This window comes from Lactuca saligna, chromosome 3 (assembly GCF_052625555.1).
Source record: "Lactuca saligna cultivar CGN05327 chromosome 3, ASM5262555v1, whole genome shotgun sequence".
NCBI classification, from domain to species: domain Eukaryota; kingdom Viridiplantae; phylum Streptophyta; class Magnoliopsida; order Asterales; family Asteraceae; genus Lactuca; species Lactuca saligna.
The window spans coordinates 49,758,850-49,778,098 of NC_136419.1; the positions used below are offsets into that span (position 1 = coordinate 49,758,850).

Consider the following 19,249-nt stretch of genomic DNA (forward strand, 5'->3'; position numbering starts at 1 on the left):
ATAGTAAACACACAAACTATCAATTGCAATCATTAAAGTATACAAATCCTCCTCCACTTGCAATTTCTTGCATATAAAAATATACTATGGTTATTTCATTTCATCGACTTTTCAAAAGGCCACTCACCGATGTATATACCCCAAATCAAAGTAAACATGTCACAAATAGAGGATGATAAGTGATGAACTTGAACCAAAAGCTACCTAGAGGTAAAATCAAACCATTACACATATAATGTGTGATAAGTCAAATTACATCTTATTTGTGTCATTGGTTATCAATATTGTTTTGCATTGTGGCAAAAACTAATTCCATATTATGCAAATGAGATGTAAAAAGTAGAATGCCACTTTGTTGATCACCATAACTAATCAAAATACATAATGAAACTCCCTTACAATTATGTAGTGTGTGAACCACAAACATACCATATAGCAACTACAAAGGCAAGATCACGTAGTCTTGTAACAACTTAAGCAGTTAAGCATCATCTTTATCAATTATCATCCATTGTGCATTAGTTGAACACATATGTTTTTGTTTAGATTTCTAATATAATGAAGTCTGTGGCTCCAAGAAAAAGAATGAAAGAGAAATAGTAATTAAAGAAAGAGAAAATAGAGCTTGAAGTGAGTTTTAAAAGAAGAGTTCATGAAACCAATAGATGTTCAGAATCCGTTTGTAGCGTTTCCATTTCTAGCTATTAATTGATTCCTAGCGAGATTCAAAATGATGTAAAGGTCGAAGGAGTAAAATACAAAAACAGCCCCCGGCGAGAATCGAACTCGCGACCTTTCGCTTACGAAGCGAACGCACTACCACTATGCTACGGAGGCATCTGATTCTTTATTTCGAGTTAAAGTTTTTCAAAACAAACACTTCGATGCTTTAGAGAATACGCTCTTAAATTCCATTTTCAAATGAGTTCCATTTCAAGGTTTCAACCACCAGCTAGTATGTTGAAATTTTAAGAAGCAGTAAAAAAATTGTTTTAGTTTTGAAATTTTATTTATCTTTACTTTTAGATCGATAAATACAATAAAATGAAAAACAAATAAATTTGATACATCACAAATTCCCTTTGATGATTGGACTATACATATGATGTAAGAAAATGTTTGAGATTGATGTGATTGTATTTATATACATAAAGTTAGAGAAATAGAAAGTTGTTTATTTATCTATTTTATCAATATAAACATATTTTATTTTAGGCATATTCGCCCCCAATGATCTCAATCTTATAAAGTAATATTACATATTAACAAATTTTTTTCCAAAAACCCTCAAATAACTATAAATTTCAACATTTTATAATTTTCTAACTACTTAGTCCGACAAACAGCAAGTTTGAAAATTGTTTTTCTAGAAAATAATAAGTAGTTCAAAATTTTCGAAAAAATAAATATTTTGAAAAAGCAGGTTTGAAAATACATATCTAATTCGAAAATCCATGAACAAGTTTCAAATCCACGTTTAGTTCGAAAATCTTTAGCTTTGAACTTGATATCCGTGTCTATCTAGGTTGATTCCGAACTTCTTCATGATTTTTAAATTTGTATGTTGTATTAGGTATTTTTGTTTAAAAAAATCTAAAAGAGAAAATACAAGTAATTATATAATAGAAGAATAAAAAATGATTAAAAATGTATTTTGGAAATTGTTAAGTATTTCGAAAATTCATTTTTTGAGCTAAGTGGTTGTTGTTTATTATAATATTAGGTATGAGATCCGTATATTATACGGGTTGATTAAATAAAGTAAGTATAAAGGTGTAAACATTATATATTTTTTAAAATAAAATTTTAAAATATATACAAATAAAATGATAAATAAATAATTAATTAAATCTATACTAAGAAAGAACATATTGACATATTTTAAATAATTATTCTAAATCACAAATTCCAAAGACTTCTTTGAATTGCTAAGTTTATTCTCATTATCTAAAATCAATATTTTTAATACATCATTGTTTTTAACTCTAGACAATACAACATACAAATGTTATAAGGTCGGACGGAATGTCACGGGAAGGGGGTGCAGGAGGTGTTCCCGCACATCGGAACATCGCACTGTCCCTACGGGAAAGGAGGTGTCGGAAGGGAGTAGGAGATATAGACCCCGCATTCTTTCTCTTATTTTGATTTGTTAGACTTTTTTTTTCAGTTTTTTAATATTTTTTTTAATTATATACCTACTTAAAATTATAAAAATTGTACCAAAATTCATGGTTTTAAATTCCCTACAAAATAAGTATAAAATTTGTATGAAATATTTTTTTTAATAAATAAAAAAAGAGTGAAATATCTTTCCCATATACGCCTTGGATTTTGATGAGGAAAAGAAAAGTAAGGGAAATACTGACGTGGCATGCAAAAAGTGAATGATCCTTCTCATACACACCCTCGGGTCTAAGTATTAGTTGTCTAAAAACAACCCCACTTTCGATAGAAACTGTCCTTGATTATTGTTTATTGTCATCGCAAAACATACAACCAGTGTAAATTGTAATTTTCAAAATGTTAAAGGACATTCTTGGAATAAACGTATCGTTTCCTATATTACTCTTGGATATTATATATGCTTCTATAACATGATTACCCAATGTTGTAACTCGTAGCATCGTTCCATTACACAAAACATATTTCTAATCAATATTCCTTAGTAACATAAGTGAAACACTGTCTTTTAATACCAACTTATGAATTAGCAAACCTATATGTTTAAGACAATTTAGAACATCAGGCGAGCATAGACTTTCATCAAAATCATCGTGAACATAATCTGAATAACAAAAACTATCTGAACTTAAGCATTCTTTTTCAGCTCCTGAAAAATAGTGATAACAAACGATCGTTTATTTCTTGCACAACTTCATTTTTCGGTGTAAGGATTGCTCTTTCTTGAAAAAGAAAATCAGATTCTTTGCATTTTGAAGATTAAAAGGATAGAAAAATTCAAATAATGAACTAATATGATCAAATGAAGCAATAATGAGATGATCATCCGAGATATTAATAATTGTTTCGCCATTGTGACAACTTGCAAACTTGGAATCGAACCAAGTCAAAAGAGGTATCATGTATAAGTGAAATCACAATTGTAACTTTGTTGCATTATATCATCTATAGCCATGAGGGCATGTTTTCTAAGTTGATATGGTTATATATGATAAAAACTTTGACGTAATAAACTTTACAAGTCAAAGAAATAAATCAAAAAGGTATAAATTATGCCCCACTAAAGGGAATTCGATTTTAGAAAACTAGAACCAAGGGATTTCGACCACATAGGACCCAAATCACCCCACATGGAATCACACAAGACTAAAAACACCTACTTTAAGGCCCATTAGGACCAAAATCAACATTTGTGAATATGTACAAGGTGAGGCCGAAATCGCCCTTAGTTAAGCTGAAATCTCATTAAATCGCTAGATATTTATGCCACTTGATTGGTGGATACTCTTTTCAAGATGATAAGTTACACTAACCTAGGTAAACATTACTTCATCTTATCTTTTCCTTTCCAATATAAATCAAGATTTTAAGACTCATTTAACACTTCTCAATTAAACATTTTCATCACATTCTTTCAAAGATTAAAACCTTACCTTCATACATTTCTAAAATCATCTTCGAACATTTCCCCAAGAGAAAAACTTTTCCCTTGATCCTAAGGAATCACAGTAAGTATTCCATGTATATATATATATATATATATATATATATATATATATATATATATATATATATATTCTAGTGTTATTTAACACTTTATTTGTTAGTATCTAATTTGCACATATATTATGTGTTTAAAACAAATTAGGACATGACCATACTCACATATTATAACTCGAAGATCATAACTTCACTTCGTTATCCTGCCTAGAACGCATTCAAGGTGAGTTCATACCCCTATATTTTTCTCTGCTTTAGGGGGATACAAGTAAAAACACAAGGAAACTTGTATGAAAATACAAATCATTTATTATGTTTTCTTATATTTTATACATGTTACGTAAAAAGATTAAATAACGTTACTACCAAAACTATAAATTTTTACATGCAAAGTTGTTATAACGCAAAGGTTTTCATTTCGACGGAACATATATTTACAAACTATAATAAGTATAGTTTGTGGAATATTTACGCTATTTTACCCTTTTGGGACAAAGAAATATTTATATAAAAATATAATTATTTTTACGTTGCAAAAAGGTAATACATACATTTACAAGAAAAATGATTTTCAATTCATTTGACGTAAACCTGTTAATGAATAAATTTGTGAGACATATTTTCAAGTACTTATCTAAGTAACAAAAAAAAGTCATGTATTATAACCAAAGTTTCCTGGAGGGAGAGTGTGACACTTGTATATAGATCTATATGGGACAGACAATCCCACGCCTAAACCATTAGCTACAGTTAATCCATCATGTCTGAGGTGACAAGTGTTATAACATTCTGATGCCTGAAGAACGTCGTCACATCCCAAATAGTCGCTAGCATGGTTGTAATAACTCACATGGGTTATTAACAATACATTTTGGTTTACGAGGTTAACAAACACTTAAATGGTTTTATATACGTATAAAACCACATATGTTATTTTATGTATGGATATATATATATATATATATATATATATATATATATATATATATATATATATATATATATATATATCGGTCTTGGAACATTTAAGGCTACAATTCATTTCATATAAAATATTGGATTTTCTGGAACAAACACTGTCATTTTACGAACAACGACTTATAACTCATTTTATGGAAAATATCGGGTTTTCTGGAAACAAAAACGATTACTTTACATGGAAAGGCATACATTTTCTCATATAAAATGCTTATGAACTCGTCAACTTAATTGTTGACATTTTTTGAAAACCACTTGTATTCTCAGGAAATTAGTAATACAGGTAATCACCAGCTTTTGAGGACGGAACGCTAAGCCGCCGGTTAAAAACTCATTTTGTTATCATATTGTAATTTATTTGGAAACATGTAACTGATACAACAATGTAATCTGTTAAATTATATTTATGATGGTTGTGTTTGCTTTCTTGACTATCACTCAAATGTTATGATACTGTACATGACGTTATCCGCCCCCCAACATTTCCGTTGCTCTGATTTGGGGGTATGACAACCATCATTTAAACCACCAAACATTTCCTTCTCTTATATCCAAAAGTCAGCTTACAAATGTCAATGTTTCTTCAATGTGTAACATACCGAATCCCAGGTATATAAATTTAAAGCTTATAGCCATGTACTTAGACCTACTCGAAGAGCTGGATGTAACACCCCAATTATGGTATGATATTTATATTGTTATTTATTGTTCTTTTTCTTCAAGTGTTAAGGGGAACTCGACGAGTCAGTAGCCGGACTCGTCGAGTAGGGTCGCGATTTCGAGCACGTTTAAGTTGGCGACTCGGCGAGTCTATATCCCGGACTCGGCGAGTCCGCCAGTCTGGATGAAACCCTAATTTCAAGGGTTTGCACCCTATATAAACAACTTTTGGGGGGCCTCAAGTCAGCCCCCATCACCCCTCAGAGCATCATACTCGAACCCTAGAGCCCTCTTTGCATTTTGTGTGATTTTGGTGTGTTCTTTGAAGATTTTGAGAGATAAAGGAAGGTAGATCAAGAAGAGAAGAAGGAGATTCTAGATCCTTGAGGAATTTCAGAAGAAAGTAAGGTATATCTTGGCCCTTTTCTGTTTCTATGCTTAAATCTCCTTTGTGAAGCCATTCTTGAACCATTTCTTAGCTTAATAGTAGCATAGAGGACTCACGGAGTTGATTAACCTTCAGATCTAGCTAGATTTGATTTCTAGGAGCTTAGGTCTAGCACCTTTATGGATCCATTTTGCATGAAAGCTCTAGATCTACTATTATAGTGGCTTTTAACCTTAAAACCTTCATTTGATGCTATTTACACGTAAAGTTGGAAACTTTACGTGTAAATCAAGTCCCAGGAACCCAGATCTATTAATAGCATGGATTAGTTTCAAGCAGAATCGAGTGTATAGTATTTGCATGCATACGACTCAGCGAGTCGTTCTTCTGACTCGGCGAGTCGAGTCGCGAGTCCCCTGTGTTCCTTTTTCGAGTTATACCGAGTGGAACCAGTGAGTGAGAGGTGGACTCGGTGAGCTAGAGGGTTAGACTCATTCGTAGAAGGACTCGACGAGTCAATGCCCTGACTCGGCGAGTCCAAGGCCATCTTCATACTTCAAGAACAGACTCGGCGAGTTGTTCATACAACTCGGCGAGTCACAGCTAGAATGATCATCTGATGAAGGAGAACTCGACGAGTTGTTCATACAACTTGGCGTGTCGGATGCAGATTGTCGGAGTGTTAGTAGCGAAGAGGAACTCGCCGAGTTTGCGCCAAAACTCGACGAGTAGTAGTGAGTGGAATCAAGAAAGTAAGAGTAAGGACTCGACGAGTTGGCGACCCAACTCGACGAGTCAGGTCAACTGAATGTTGACTTTGACAATTAGGTTGACTTGGACCAGGGGTAGGAGAGTCATTTTACCCTCAGTATTATTATTATCAGTATTTGATTGATGGTGCTCATGGATATTGTAGCCGGGGTGAAACCGGTGATGCAGCAGACAGATTCTGGAGCAGTCCTTTCAGCAGCTAGGCTACGAGATTAGTTTCCTTCCAGTAGGAACGGGTCTAACGCCACAATGTCGGCCTGTTTAGTTAGTAGTAGTTTCCGGACTTCGTTCCGATGCAGTTGTTAGTGTGTTTGATGCCTTCGTGGCTCAGACAGGATTTATGTGTTATGTGTTATGGGCTACGGCCTGACGTGGTATGCAGTATATGAGTTTATGATCATGTGTGTTATGCTAGTTGATATGTGTTTATGCTATGTTATGATCAGTTAGTTCCAGACTGCGGTCCGATGCAGTCAGTACCGGACTTCGGTCCGATGCAGCTAGTTCCGGACATCGGTCCGATGCAGGGGACAAGGTCCCAGTCAGTTCCGGACTACGGTCCGATGCAGTTTCTGGGCTTCGGCCCGATGCATTGGGCAAGGCCCCATACGTGTTTATATGTTATTGTATGGTATGTGGTAGTTTGGGGGAGCTCACTAAGCTTCGTGTTTACAGTTTTAGTTTTGGTTTCAGGTACTTCTGCAAGTAAGGGGAAGAGCTCGGGATGATGGCATTGCACACACCACAGCTTCAGTCTTTATCCTGGGAGTTTGTTTTGATTTGTAGTTGATTTGATACAGTTGTTTCACGACATTTTATTATGAGTTGAGATATTTAACACATGGTCTTTATGATATGACAAACAATATATGATTTTTATTACTATTTAAACAAAAAAAATTGGGTCGTATTTTTGGGATGTTACACTGGATGCCCCAAATCGTCAAGTAGAAACGATTCAGGCCGCATGTATTTAAGGGGTCTACTCGACGAGTTGGAGGACCCCAAATTGACGAGTAGGAGCTGGAAAATGAAACCCTAGTTTCTAGGGTTGTACACCCTTCTTAAAGGGTCATTAGCCTCCCTTTGCCTCCTTTACCGTCCCCCTCAACCTCAGAAAACCCTAATCGTCTACTACTCCTCATTTTGTGTGTGTAAAAGATTGGAAGGTGGTTTTAATGAAGGAAACTTGAAGACTCAAGAGCTTGAATCAAGGAGAAGCTTACAGATCTAGTACGTAATCCGTTTTGGCTTCCATTTGAAGTTAACAAGTTGTTACATTGATCATTCTAGTGTTGGATCTCCTCATTCAAGGGTTTAAGGCCATTTATAGCATATTTGTGGGCAGTTATGGTATTGAGCATGATCTGAAGTTGTAACTTTAGATCCGGACCCCTCTAAGTCCTCATAGTCATAAAGTTATCGAATTTAGAAAGTTTTGGTCATTCTCTTTAGCTTAAACCTCTTCCTTAGCTTGGTTTTGGCATTTTGGGCTTTACATGCACGTAAAGTTTACAACTTTACGTGGAAACTATACCATAGGAAGCTAGATCTACAATGTGGAGCCTTAGTTTTGCTTAAAAATGTTTGAATAAGAAGAGGGCTAAAGGGACTCGACGAGTTGCATGGTCAACTCGATGAGTCGTATGAAGATTGCCCGTTTTTAGTTTCTGCATGGACTCGGCGAGTCACTAAGATGACTCGATGAGCTGGTTAGGGTTTTCCTGACATTTTGGACACTGCATGGACTCGGCGAGTAGTCTGGAAACTCTACGAGTTGACTGGAGAATTTCACAGACTTTCTAAGTTCTGAAGGAAATCGGCGAGTCTATAGATTGCACTCAACGAGTGGGGGTCAACACAGACTGTTGACCTTGACCGTTGACTTTGACTTTGACCAAGGGTGACCAGTTTGACTTTTGAGGGTATTTTGGTGAATTAGGTATTTATGGAAGTGGATCATTGGTGGATGTAGTGGTTTGAGTTGGAGATGTATTTGGAGGAGTATCGTATGATTTGTTATATCAGTATCCTGGTAGATAGGATGTTATTATGTTATTATGATTTGTTAGATCAGTATCCTGGTAGATAGGATGTTATTATGTCATTATGATCTGTTAGATCGATTTTTCTATCTATAGAGTGTTATGTGATTATCTGATATATGTGCACATGTTTGGTTAGTGGTTGAGGCTTATCTGCTTTGTGTGAGAGCCAACAGACTTGGGCATTCCAACCCGATGGTTGTGGGCCATGAGTATTCCATCCTGAGGATGATTAGACTCGTAGTATATGGACATTCCAACTCGATGGTTATGGGCCAAGGTTATACCATCCCGAGGATGACTGGACCCATAGTATGTTGGCATTCCAAACCAATAGTTGAGAGCCTGGGATATTCCAACCCGATGGTTGATTGGACTCATAGTATGCTATTTGTGATTATATGTATGTTGTGTGTATCAGTATTTTGGGTGAACTCACTAAGCTTCGGGCTTACAGTTGTTGATTTTGTTTCAGTTACTTTTGATGATCAGGGGAAGGCGAAGGTGTGATCGTGCACCTGTAACATCCAAAATTTCAAACAAATTTATACTTTTAAAAACATGTCAAGTTCATCAAAATATTACAACTTTGTTTTCAAAACATTGTTTATCAGAGTCTTGTCCCAAAAAATAACATAATAGGAGGAGTTGTACGATCACGCCTTGGCCTTGCCGCGATCCGCTGATGTACCTGAAACAATAAACTGAAACTGTAAGCCCGAAAGCTTAGTGAGTTACCCCAAAATACCGATACACATACAGTCCACATAGCAATATCAACATTAGCATATCATATCAATCAAAACAGAACAGCATGCACTGGGTGCACAACTTTGCAAGCTGGACTACCCCTGGGCCCTCAGTACGAGTCTGGAATGCCTACCGCGCCCTCAACTCGTATCTGGAATGCCGTCGAGCCCTCAGTACGAGTCTGCAATGCCTACCGGGCCCTCAGCTCGTATCTGGAATGCTCTCGAGTCCTCAGTATGAGTTTGGAATGCCTATCAGGCCCTCAGCTCATATCTGGAATACTCACGTGTTTTTTGGCTACCGCAAGGAGCAGTACAACCTCAACCCACCGCACACAACATGTCGACATGTAACAGATAAATGCACATACAGGTAACCAATCAGTATCACAGGCAGTCCTACAGATCTACCCGACTAGCATATCAACTGGAATACATTACTAACTCCGCTCAACATATCAATAACTACTAGGATATCAAATCCAATGGGCTGGACTTGGTGCCTTAGACCCCTTAGTATAGTGAGGACAACTCACCTTGTAGATGTTAGCTCGGTAAATGATCACAGCTCTCCGATCACTTGTCAAAGACTCCACCACCTATTACCATAATACGATTATGCTCATAAGTCTCTGTCCTCATAGAGTACTCCATAACCCAACTAGTTAACCCTGATCAAGGTCAAAGTCCTTAGTCAAGGTCAACAGTCCATGTTGACCTTAACTCGTCGAGTACCCTCGGCTGCTTGCCGAGTTCCTCGAAACTTTTACCTACTCGTCGAGTCACCGGCGTGACTCACCGAGTTCCCACGATTCTCGATTGAGGCCCTAGAGCTAGTCGTCGTGTTTCTCTTCTAGTAACACGTCGATACACACGCATTCCTAACTTGGAGGAAACTCATCCGACTCGCCGAGTTGTTCATGCAACTCGTCGAGTCTAAGGCAACCTTCATCGGACTCATCGAGTTGTTCTACCAACTCGTCGAGTTCACAGCTATATTCATATGACTCGCCGAGTCGTTCTTGCGACTCACCGAGTTCCTTTAGTCCTTAATCCATACAGATCCATTTTAAGCCATGCAATGACTCCAAACCACAGATCCACACTTCCAGGGCATGCCTTTCACGTAAAGTTGCAAACTTTACGTGTATGCATGACTAAAAAGGTCCTTAATGTCCAAAACTAAGCTCTTAATGGGTTTCATGCACAAGGACAACCTCATTCACGTCCAAGACAGGAACTTTATGGATCTACAACTCGGGAATGGTCCAAATCTGAAGTTACAACTTCAGATCTAGCTTATGTTTTGCAATATCACCTTACTTACACCTCAAAAACCCTAGATTTCCACTATGTGAGATCTAGAAGGGAAAACGGATAAAGGTGTCGACTTGGTACCTTCTATGAGTGCTAGCTGAGGTAGATTTCGGGTTCCACTCCTCCTTTTCTTCTAGCCCTTTGCTTCTCCATGTTCTTCCTTCCACAAGTTCTCCTTTCAAGCTTTCAAGGCACTAATGGCACAAAATACTCAGCTAGGGTTTTCTTTGAGTTCTATCTGACTGTAAGGAGGCCAAATGGGGCTTAAGCCTTCTTAAATAGAGTGCAGAACCCGAGACTTAGGGTTTCTTTTTCCTGCTCCTACTCGCCGAGTCCCACTCGTGGAGTCGCCGAGTCAGACACTTAAGTTGCGATTCAATCCTGCTGCTACTCGACGAGTAGGGACACACCAAGAAACTACAATTGGACAGTACCTGAGAATCAGGGCGTTACAACTCTCCCCCAATTGAACTAGACTTCATCCTCGAAGTCCGCTGGTATGAACAATGTCGGTTAGTGCTCACGCATCTCCGCCTCCGGCTCCTATGTCCACTCGGATCCCCTACGATGTTCCCACTGTACCTTTACCAAAGGTATCTCCTTGTTCCATAGAATCTTCGTCTTTCTTTCCAAAATGTCCACAGGCCTTTCCACATAGTTCAGGCGCTCGTCGATCTGAACATCATCCAATGATACCACAGCCTCCTGGTCCGTAATGCACTTTCGCAATTGCGATACGTGTAAAGTATTGTGGATCTAACTAAGCTCTTCCGGAAGTTCTAGTCTATAAGCCACCTTGCCAACCCTTGCAATGATCCTGAATGGCCCAATGTATCGAGGGCCCAATTTTCCCCTTTTCCTGAAATGGATCACACCCTTCTAGGGCGAGACCTTCAGAAGTACCATGTCGCCTATCTGAAATTCCAATTCGGATCGGCGCCTGTTGGCGTAACTTTTCTGCCGACTCTGAGTTGTCTGCAACCTTTGTCTAATCTGATGATTCTTCTCGGTCTTCGGCAAAACCACCTCCGACCGGCCCATTACCCTGTGGCCCACCTCACCCCAACAAATCGGGATGAGACATCTCTGCCCGTACAACAGCTCGAATGGCAGGGCGCCAAGGCTAGAATGATAGCTGTTGTTGTAGGCGAACTCTACAAGCGGTAGGTGAGAATCCCAGCTCCCACCAAAGTCGATGGCACACGCCCTCAGCATGTCCTCGAGGGTCTGAATAGTCCGCTCGCTCTGGCCGTCTGTCTGAGGGTGGAATGTTGTGCTGAAGTGCAACCGCGTACCCAGCTCCTCGTGAAACTTCTGCCAGAAATGGGAGGTAAACCTGACATCCCGATCTGAGACAATGGAAACGGGAATCCCATGGCGAGACACGATCTCACGAACATGCACCTCGGCCAACTTTTCGGCCGAGGAACTCTCCCGTATGGCCAAGAAATGGGCACTCTTGATCAATCGGTCCACGATGACCCAAATGGCGTCGAACTCCTTCGTCGTACTTGGCAGCTTGGTGATAAAGTCCATCGTGACCTGCTCCCACTTCCACATGGGAACCTCCAGGGGCTGCAGCTTGCTATGTGGCCTCTGGTGTTTGGCCTTGACCATCCTGCAGGTCAAGCACCTCTCGACGTACCAAGCGATCTCGCGTTTCATACCCGGCCACCAATAGCTCAAGCTCAAATCCCGGTACATCTTGGTGGCTCCCGGGTGGATGGAGAAGTGAGACTTATGAGCCTCTTCAATAACCATCTGCCTGATCGCTCCAGTCATCGGAACCCAAACCCGACTATATCTGGTTAGTAATCCCCGACTATCCTGCACGAACCTGGTGTTTTCACCCTTGATCCTTTCTCTCTTCAAATTTTCCGGTCGCATGCCCTCCATCTAGGCATCCCTGATTAAGCTCACAAGCGGAGAGTCCACAACTATTTTCATACATATTGCAGGAGTAGAAGACCCCACTGACTTGCAGCTCAAAGCATCCGCAACCACATTCGCTTTACCAGGGTGGTAAAGGATCTCGCAATCGTAGTCCTTGACTACATCGATCCACCTGCGCTGCCTCATGTTTAGGTTCGGCTGATCCATGATGTGTCTCAAGCTCTTGTGATCCGTGTAAATGGTACAGCGGACCCCATAAAGTTAATGTCTCCATATCTTGAGGGCGAACACCACTGCCCCCAACTCCAAATCTTACGTAGGGTATCGAGTCGCATGCGGTTTCAGCTGCCGCAATGCATAGTGTTAGGTGCATTTCATGCATTCATTTTGTAGTTTTAGTTCATAAAAGTGCATTACATTTAGGTTTAAACTCATGCATTTTGCATATTTTCGGGAATTTTCATGATGCAATTCCATTCACACACTTTTATAATATTTCAGGGACTTTTGAAGGTTGGATCTTGATGGAGGAAGTTATCAAGAGTTGGAGACAAAGTTGCAGAAGTTCTGGAGCTTTGAAGAGAGAGAATGAAGAAATGAAGAATTTGGCTTCACAGGAGTTTACACGGCCGTGTAAACGTATACCTACAATTTACACGGGCCGTGTAAACGTATATGCAAGGGCATTCTACTTCGAAGACCTGGAAAAATTAAACATTCTACTTTTCTTGTTTACACGGCCGTGTAAATGGCACCCTTTAATTTACACGAGCCGTGTAAACGTCTCGACAGTTTTAAAGTGGTTTTATCCTCTTATAATTCAGATAATCAGTTTTATGGGGAGTTAGGTCGGATTTTGGAAAGAGGGAAGGCGATTTTCAGAGCTTTTGAAAGTAGATTAACACTTGGAAACACTTTAATTTCCTTTTTGTAAGTCAATTTGAAGTTTAAACTTGTTTGATCTGTAGTTCAACCTAGACATGTGTGGTTGATTTTATTATCGTTTCCAAATCTGAATTCTTAAGTATGTGTTGTTAGGTTGTAACTTGAATTTGACTTGTGTTTAACATCTAGTAATATTTGATTTGATCTTAATCATGTGTTTGGTTGGTTCTCTTTTTCATTTGATCAATGAACTAGGGTTCTAGTCAATCTAGTTAATCAAATCATGAAATTCGTATATGTTTTATGATTTGATGTTAGTAACACTCAGTTACTTGGTTGTAATTAGATCAAAATTGGTGCAATCAAATATTAAATGTTTATATTCCCAAGCTTAGGAGGAATGTTAAACATTGTTGGTAATTAGTGCAAGAACTTAATGTCATTTAATGATTTGATGCAAGAGCTTATTTGAATTGAATCAATTAAATGAAGTTTTATTTGAAGAGCGTGTTTTGAATAAAATACTTTTGCCAATTTGGATATTAGAGTTTATTAATATCCAACTTACCAACCTAGATTGAACATGAGTTATAATCATATTACATCTTTCAACATAATACATATATAAGAGTCAGAATCGGAAATGTACTTCTTTTACTGCGTTTGTTATCAATCTTTCTTATTTATGAAGTTTAATTCAAGTTCAAACACAAACCCCCCTTTTAATATTATTTGTATTATGTGTGAAAATATGGCAAGATAAGAAGTCCTGTATTCCTTTGGACCGACCCTGCTTACTCTATACTATCTTTAGTATTAGAAAATAGCAGTGATTTGAGCTTTATTAATATTATTTTATCCCATCATTTGTTGGTTTGACAGCCAAACACATAGGCTACCACTCGTCCTCTCTGCAGGAGAACCGCCCCTAACCCTGTGATGGAGGCATCACAGAACACCACAAAATCCTCAACTCCCTCCGGGAGTGTCAGGAATGACGCTTCACACAAACGCTGTCGGAGGGTCTCGAACGCTCCTTGTTGTTCGGGACCCCACCGAAAATCCACCCTTTTTCTTGTGAGACGAGTAAGGGGTACTGCAATCTTAGAGAAATCCCGTATAAATCTCCGATAGTATCCTGCAAATCCTAAAAAGCTCCTAATATCTGAGGGGGATTTCGGAGCCTCCCACTGCATAACCACCTCAATCTTGGCCGGATCGACCAAGATCCCTTCTTGGTTAACGAGATGTCCAAGGAACTGGACCTCTCGTAACCAAAATTCACACTTTGATAACTTGGCGTACAACCGTTCCTGCCTCAGGACCCTCAACATCTCTCGTAGATGTTCCTCATGCTGCTCTCGGGTCTTGGAATACACTAAGATATCATCTATAAACACTATGACTGAGCGGTCGAGCATCGGTCTGCAGACCCGATTCCTCAGGTTCATAAATACTGCTGGCGTGTTGTGAGCCCAAACGGCATCACCACGAACTCGTAATGTCCATAACGAGTTCGGAATGCGGTCTTCTCCACGTCCTCCTCCCTGACCCTGACCTGGTGGTACCCGGACCTCAAATCGATCTTGGAAAACCAAGATGCACCCTGCAGCTGATCAAAGAGGTCGTCTATCCTTGGGAGTGGATAACAGTTCTTCACCATTAGCTTGTTTAACTCCTGGTAATCAATGCACATCCGGTGTGATCCGTCCTTCTTCCAGACGAAAAGAATCAGCGCTCCCCACGGAGAACTGCTAGGTCAAATGAACTGCTTGCCCAGCAGTTCCTGTAGCTGCGATGATAGTTCCTGCATCTCAGGCGGCACCAATCGGTACGACGCCTTAGTGATAGGGGCCGCACCTGGCACCAGGTCGATTCTAAACTTAACCTGCCTCTCAGGAGGTATCCCTGGTAACTCCTTCGGAAACATATCTACAAACTCCCTGACCACTGGTACATCGGAGACCGAAATCTAATCCCGAACTCGCGTATCTACCACGTACGCTAGATAACTCATACACCTGTGCTGAATGTACTACCGAGCCCTAGCAGCTGAGCAAAAACCTGAGCCTAATCTGGTGCCCTCACCGTATATAATCAGTTCTCCCCCACTTAGGGTTCGAACTACCACTCGCTGACCCTCGCAATCAATCATAGCACCAAACCTACTGAGCCAATCCATACCCACAATCACGCAAAACTCCCCCATGGGAATCGGAATCAAGTCTATCGGAAAAGACACCCCAAAAATCTCTAAGTCACATCCTCTATAAACTGAAGAAGCAGTTAGCAATGGACAATCGCAACGGACACTCTAACTCGCCCATAGGCATACTGAACTCCCCACGAAAAGACTAAGACACGAAAGACCGACTCGCCCCCGAGTCAAATAAGACCAAATCAGGCAACGAATTCACCAAAAACGTACCTAATTACAGGTACAACAGATAAGCATATAACAGATAAATAAAACAAGGTGAGGATAGAAACATACCAGCAACCACATCTGGTGCTGCTCTGGCCTCCTCCGCTGTAAGCTGGAAAGCACGAACCTGAGCCTTCGGAGGCTCTGACCTGTCTGATCTCCCATCTGTGATCCTCAAAGTAGCCGGTGCTGCAGCCTGCAGCGGCTTGGCGGTAAGTAGTGGATAGTTGGCCCTCATGTGGCCAACCTGGTTGCAGTGGTAACATAACCTCATACCAGGAACTGCGGCAGCCTGGCGATAGTCCTTCGTGTAATGTCCCTCCTTGCCACATTTGTAGCACCCACTAACAGCCCGACATACCCCAGAATGACCCTTGCCACACTTCCCACAAGTGCGGCCCTGTTGACCCCCGGTCCTAGCATTTGCAGTCTTAGGCCGCTTCGGCGCCGGCTGTGACAATACCGGGGCCGACCACTGCTCCCTCAGCTGCAGCTCAATCTCCAACTCCCGCCGCCTGGCGGCCTCCATTAACTCTAGAAGAGTATCACATCGCTGGGTGGACACGAACTGTTGGATATCAGTTTTGAGCATACTCAGATAACGGGTCATCTGAGACTGCTTGGAGGCAAACTCTGGGCAGAACATCGCCCTCTCGGTGAACATACATGTGATCTCCGTCACCGACTCTCCATCCTGTCTCAGACTCAGAAACTCCTGTGCCAAACGTTCCCGCTCAACCCTCGGAATGTAACAAGCGCGGAACATATCCCTGAACTGCTCCCATGTAACAACAGCTTTCGGATCATCAGTATAAGCCCCAGTCGCAAGTCTCCACCAATCCTTGGCTTCGGACCTAAGCAGGTTAAGAGCACACCTGGCCTTTTGGTTAGTAGGACACGAGCAGGTAAAGAAACACCCCTCCACATCTGAAATCCATCTCATAGCCTTGATGGGATCCTGTTTCCCATCAAAAGTAGGGGGCTTCGTGTTGTCGAAGTCCCGGTACTGAAAACCCCTACCTACTCCTCCCCCTGTCGTAGTTACAGCTGATGCAGCTGCTGCAGCGGCTGTCTCTGCGAGGGCTGCATAACGCTCATCGAAATACTCCACCATGGCAGTCTTACTTGACCCAAACATTTCCGGAAATTCGGCCCGAAACAATGCAACAACCTCGTCATGCAGGATTGCTCGAATCCTGTCGTCCATCTCCTTCGGTCTCATTTAGCCGATTGTCTCGGGTGCTATCAACTCCCCCTGTCCGCCCTCTCCTGATCCCGATCCCAATCCTGATCCTCACCCGGATCCAGTCACAAAGCGCCTAGTCATCACCATTCTGAAACACAACACAAGGCATTAGATAACGTTTACAACAACTATGGACCAACCCCCAACAAAACCCTGGGAGTTGTGACTTCCTTGTCACGTGTATGGGTCCTGTGCTTTCAGTAGTACGGGCCCATACTACCTTCCACACCTACCCATATTCGTTCCAAGTATTACCACAACACCCTAACAATACATATAATTACATCGAGCACTCAAGTCCGATTCCTAAGGAATACTAGACGACTCGAAATCGGTGGACTTATCCCAACACCTACCCACTCACAAAACTTCCACCAACCCTGCAGCACTAGTGCATACTAGCCATACATAATGCTGGACCCGATAGACTTTTGAATATTCAATCCTACCCTAAGCTCCCAATCAAACAAGAACAGAACATAAGGCAAAATCAGACATTCTCTGGCTATAAGGTCTTAATTATGTACAATTGTGGTGCATACACTAAGTCACTACAGTAATGATGTCAATTTAATGTAAAGGAAACCCTATGCTAGCAGGCACCACGTAATCAGACAATTCTTTCATGCAATTCCTGAAGATCCCTAGCCTAGTACTAGCATGTTGTTCTAATATGTCACATAATCAAATAATTGTATGGTATTTTGGGGTTTGCTTACTGGCTCCGGCTGATCGTACATCCTGCATCCTCTTGATTTATTTTGAAAACCAATTTATTAAACCATTTTTGAAAAATTATCCTTGATTTGAGACTGGATTCACACGAATCTTCCTCCAATTCACTCAAACCGAGGCTCTGATACCAACTTGTAACATCCAAAATTTCAAACAAATTTAAACTTTTAAAGACATGTCAAGTTCATCAAAATATTACAACTTTGTTTTCAAAACATTGTTTATCAGAGTCTTGTCCCCAAAAATAACATAATAGGAGGAGCTGTACAATCACGCCTTGGCCTTGCCGCGATCCCCTGATGTACCTGAAACAATAAACTGAAACTGTAAGCCCTAAAGCTTAGTGAGTTACCCCAAAATACCGATACACATACAGTCCACACAGAAATATCAACATTAGCATATCATATCAATCAAAACAGAACAACATGCAGTGGGTCCACAGCTTTGCAAGCTGGACTACCCCTGGGCCCTCAGTATGTGTCTGGAATGCCTACCGGGCCCTCAGCTCGTATCTGGAATGCCGTCGAGCCCTCAGTACGAGTCTGGAATGCCTACCGGGCCCTCAGCTCGTATCTGGAATGCTCTCGAGTCCTCAGTATGAGTTTGGAATGCCTATCAGGCCCTCAGCTCATATCTGGAATACTCACGTGTTTGTTGGCTACCGCACGGAGCAATACAACCTCAACCCACCCCACACAACATGTCGACATGTAACAAATAAATGCACATACAAGTAATCAATCAGTATCACAGGCAGTCCTACAGATCTACCCGACTAGCATATCAACTGGCATACATTACTAACTCCGCTCAACATATCAATAACTACTAGGATATCAAATCCAATGGGTCGGCCTTGGTGCCTTAGACCCCTTAGTATAGTGAGGACAACTCACCTTGTAGATGTCAGCTCGGTAAATAATCATAGCTCTCCGATCACTTGTCAAAGACTCCACCACTTATTACCATAATACGATTATGCTCATAAGTCTCTGTCCTCATAGAGTACTCCATAACCCAACTAGTTAACCCTGATCAAGGTCAAAGTCCTTAGTCAAGGTCAACAGTCCATGTTGACCTTAACTCGTCGAGTACCCTCGGCTACTCGTCGAGTTCCTTGAAACTTTTACCTACTCGTCGAGTCACCGGCGTGACTCATCGAGTTCCCACGATTCTCGATTAAGGCCCTAGAGCCACTTGTCGTGTTTTTCTTCTAGTAACACATCGATACACATGCATTCCTAACTTGGAGGAAATTGATCCGACTCGCCGAGTTGTTCATGCAACTCGTCGAGTCTAAGGCAACCTTCATCGGACTCGTCGAGTTGTTCTACAACTCGTCGAGTTCACACCTATATTAATACGACTCGCCGAGTCGTTCTTGCGACTCGCCGAGTTCCTTTAGTCCTTAAGCCATCTAGATCCATTTTAAGCCATGCAACGACTCCAAACCACAGATCCAAGCTTCTA

At 40.7% G+C, this 19,249-nt stretch overlaps 1 non-coding gene across 1 annotated transcript; it reads right to left on the bottom strand.

Annotated features, from left to right (window-relative positions):
• Positions 1–765: 765 nt before the first annotated feature.
• TRNAT-CGU (transfer RNA threonine (anticodon CGU)) lies at positions 766–837 on the bottom strand. Its single transcript has one exon. It is a non-coding gene; the product is annotated as a tRNA-Thr (tRNA).
• Between the last annotated feature and the right edge of the window lie 18,412 nt (positions 838–19,249).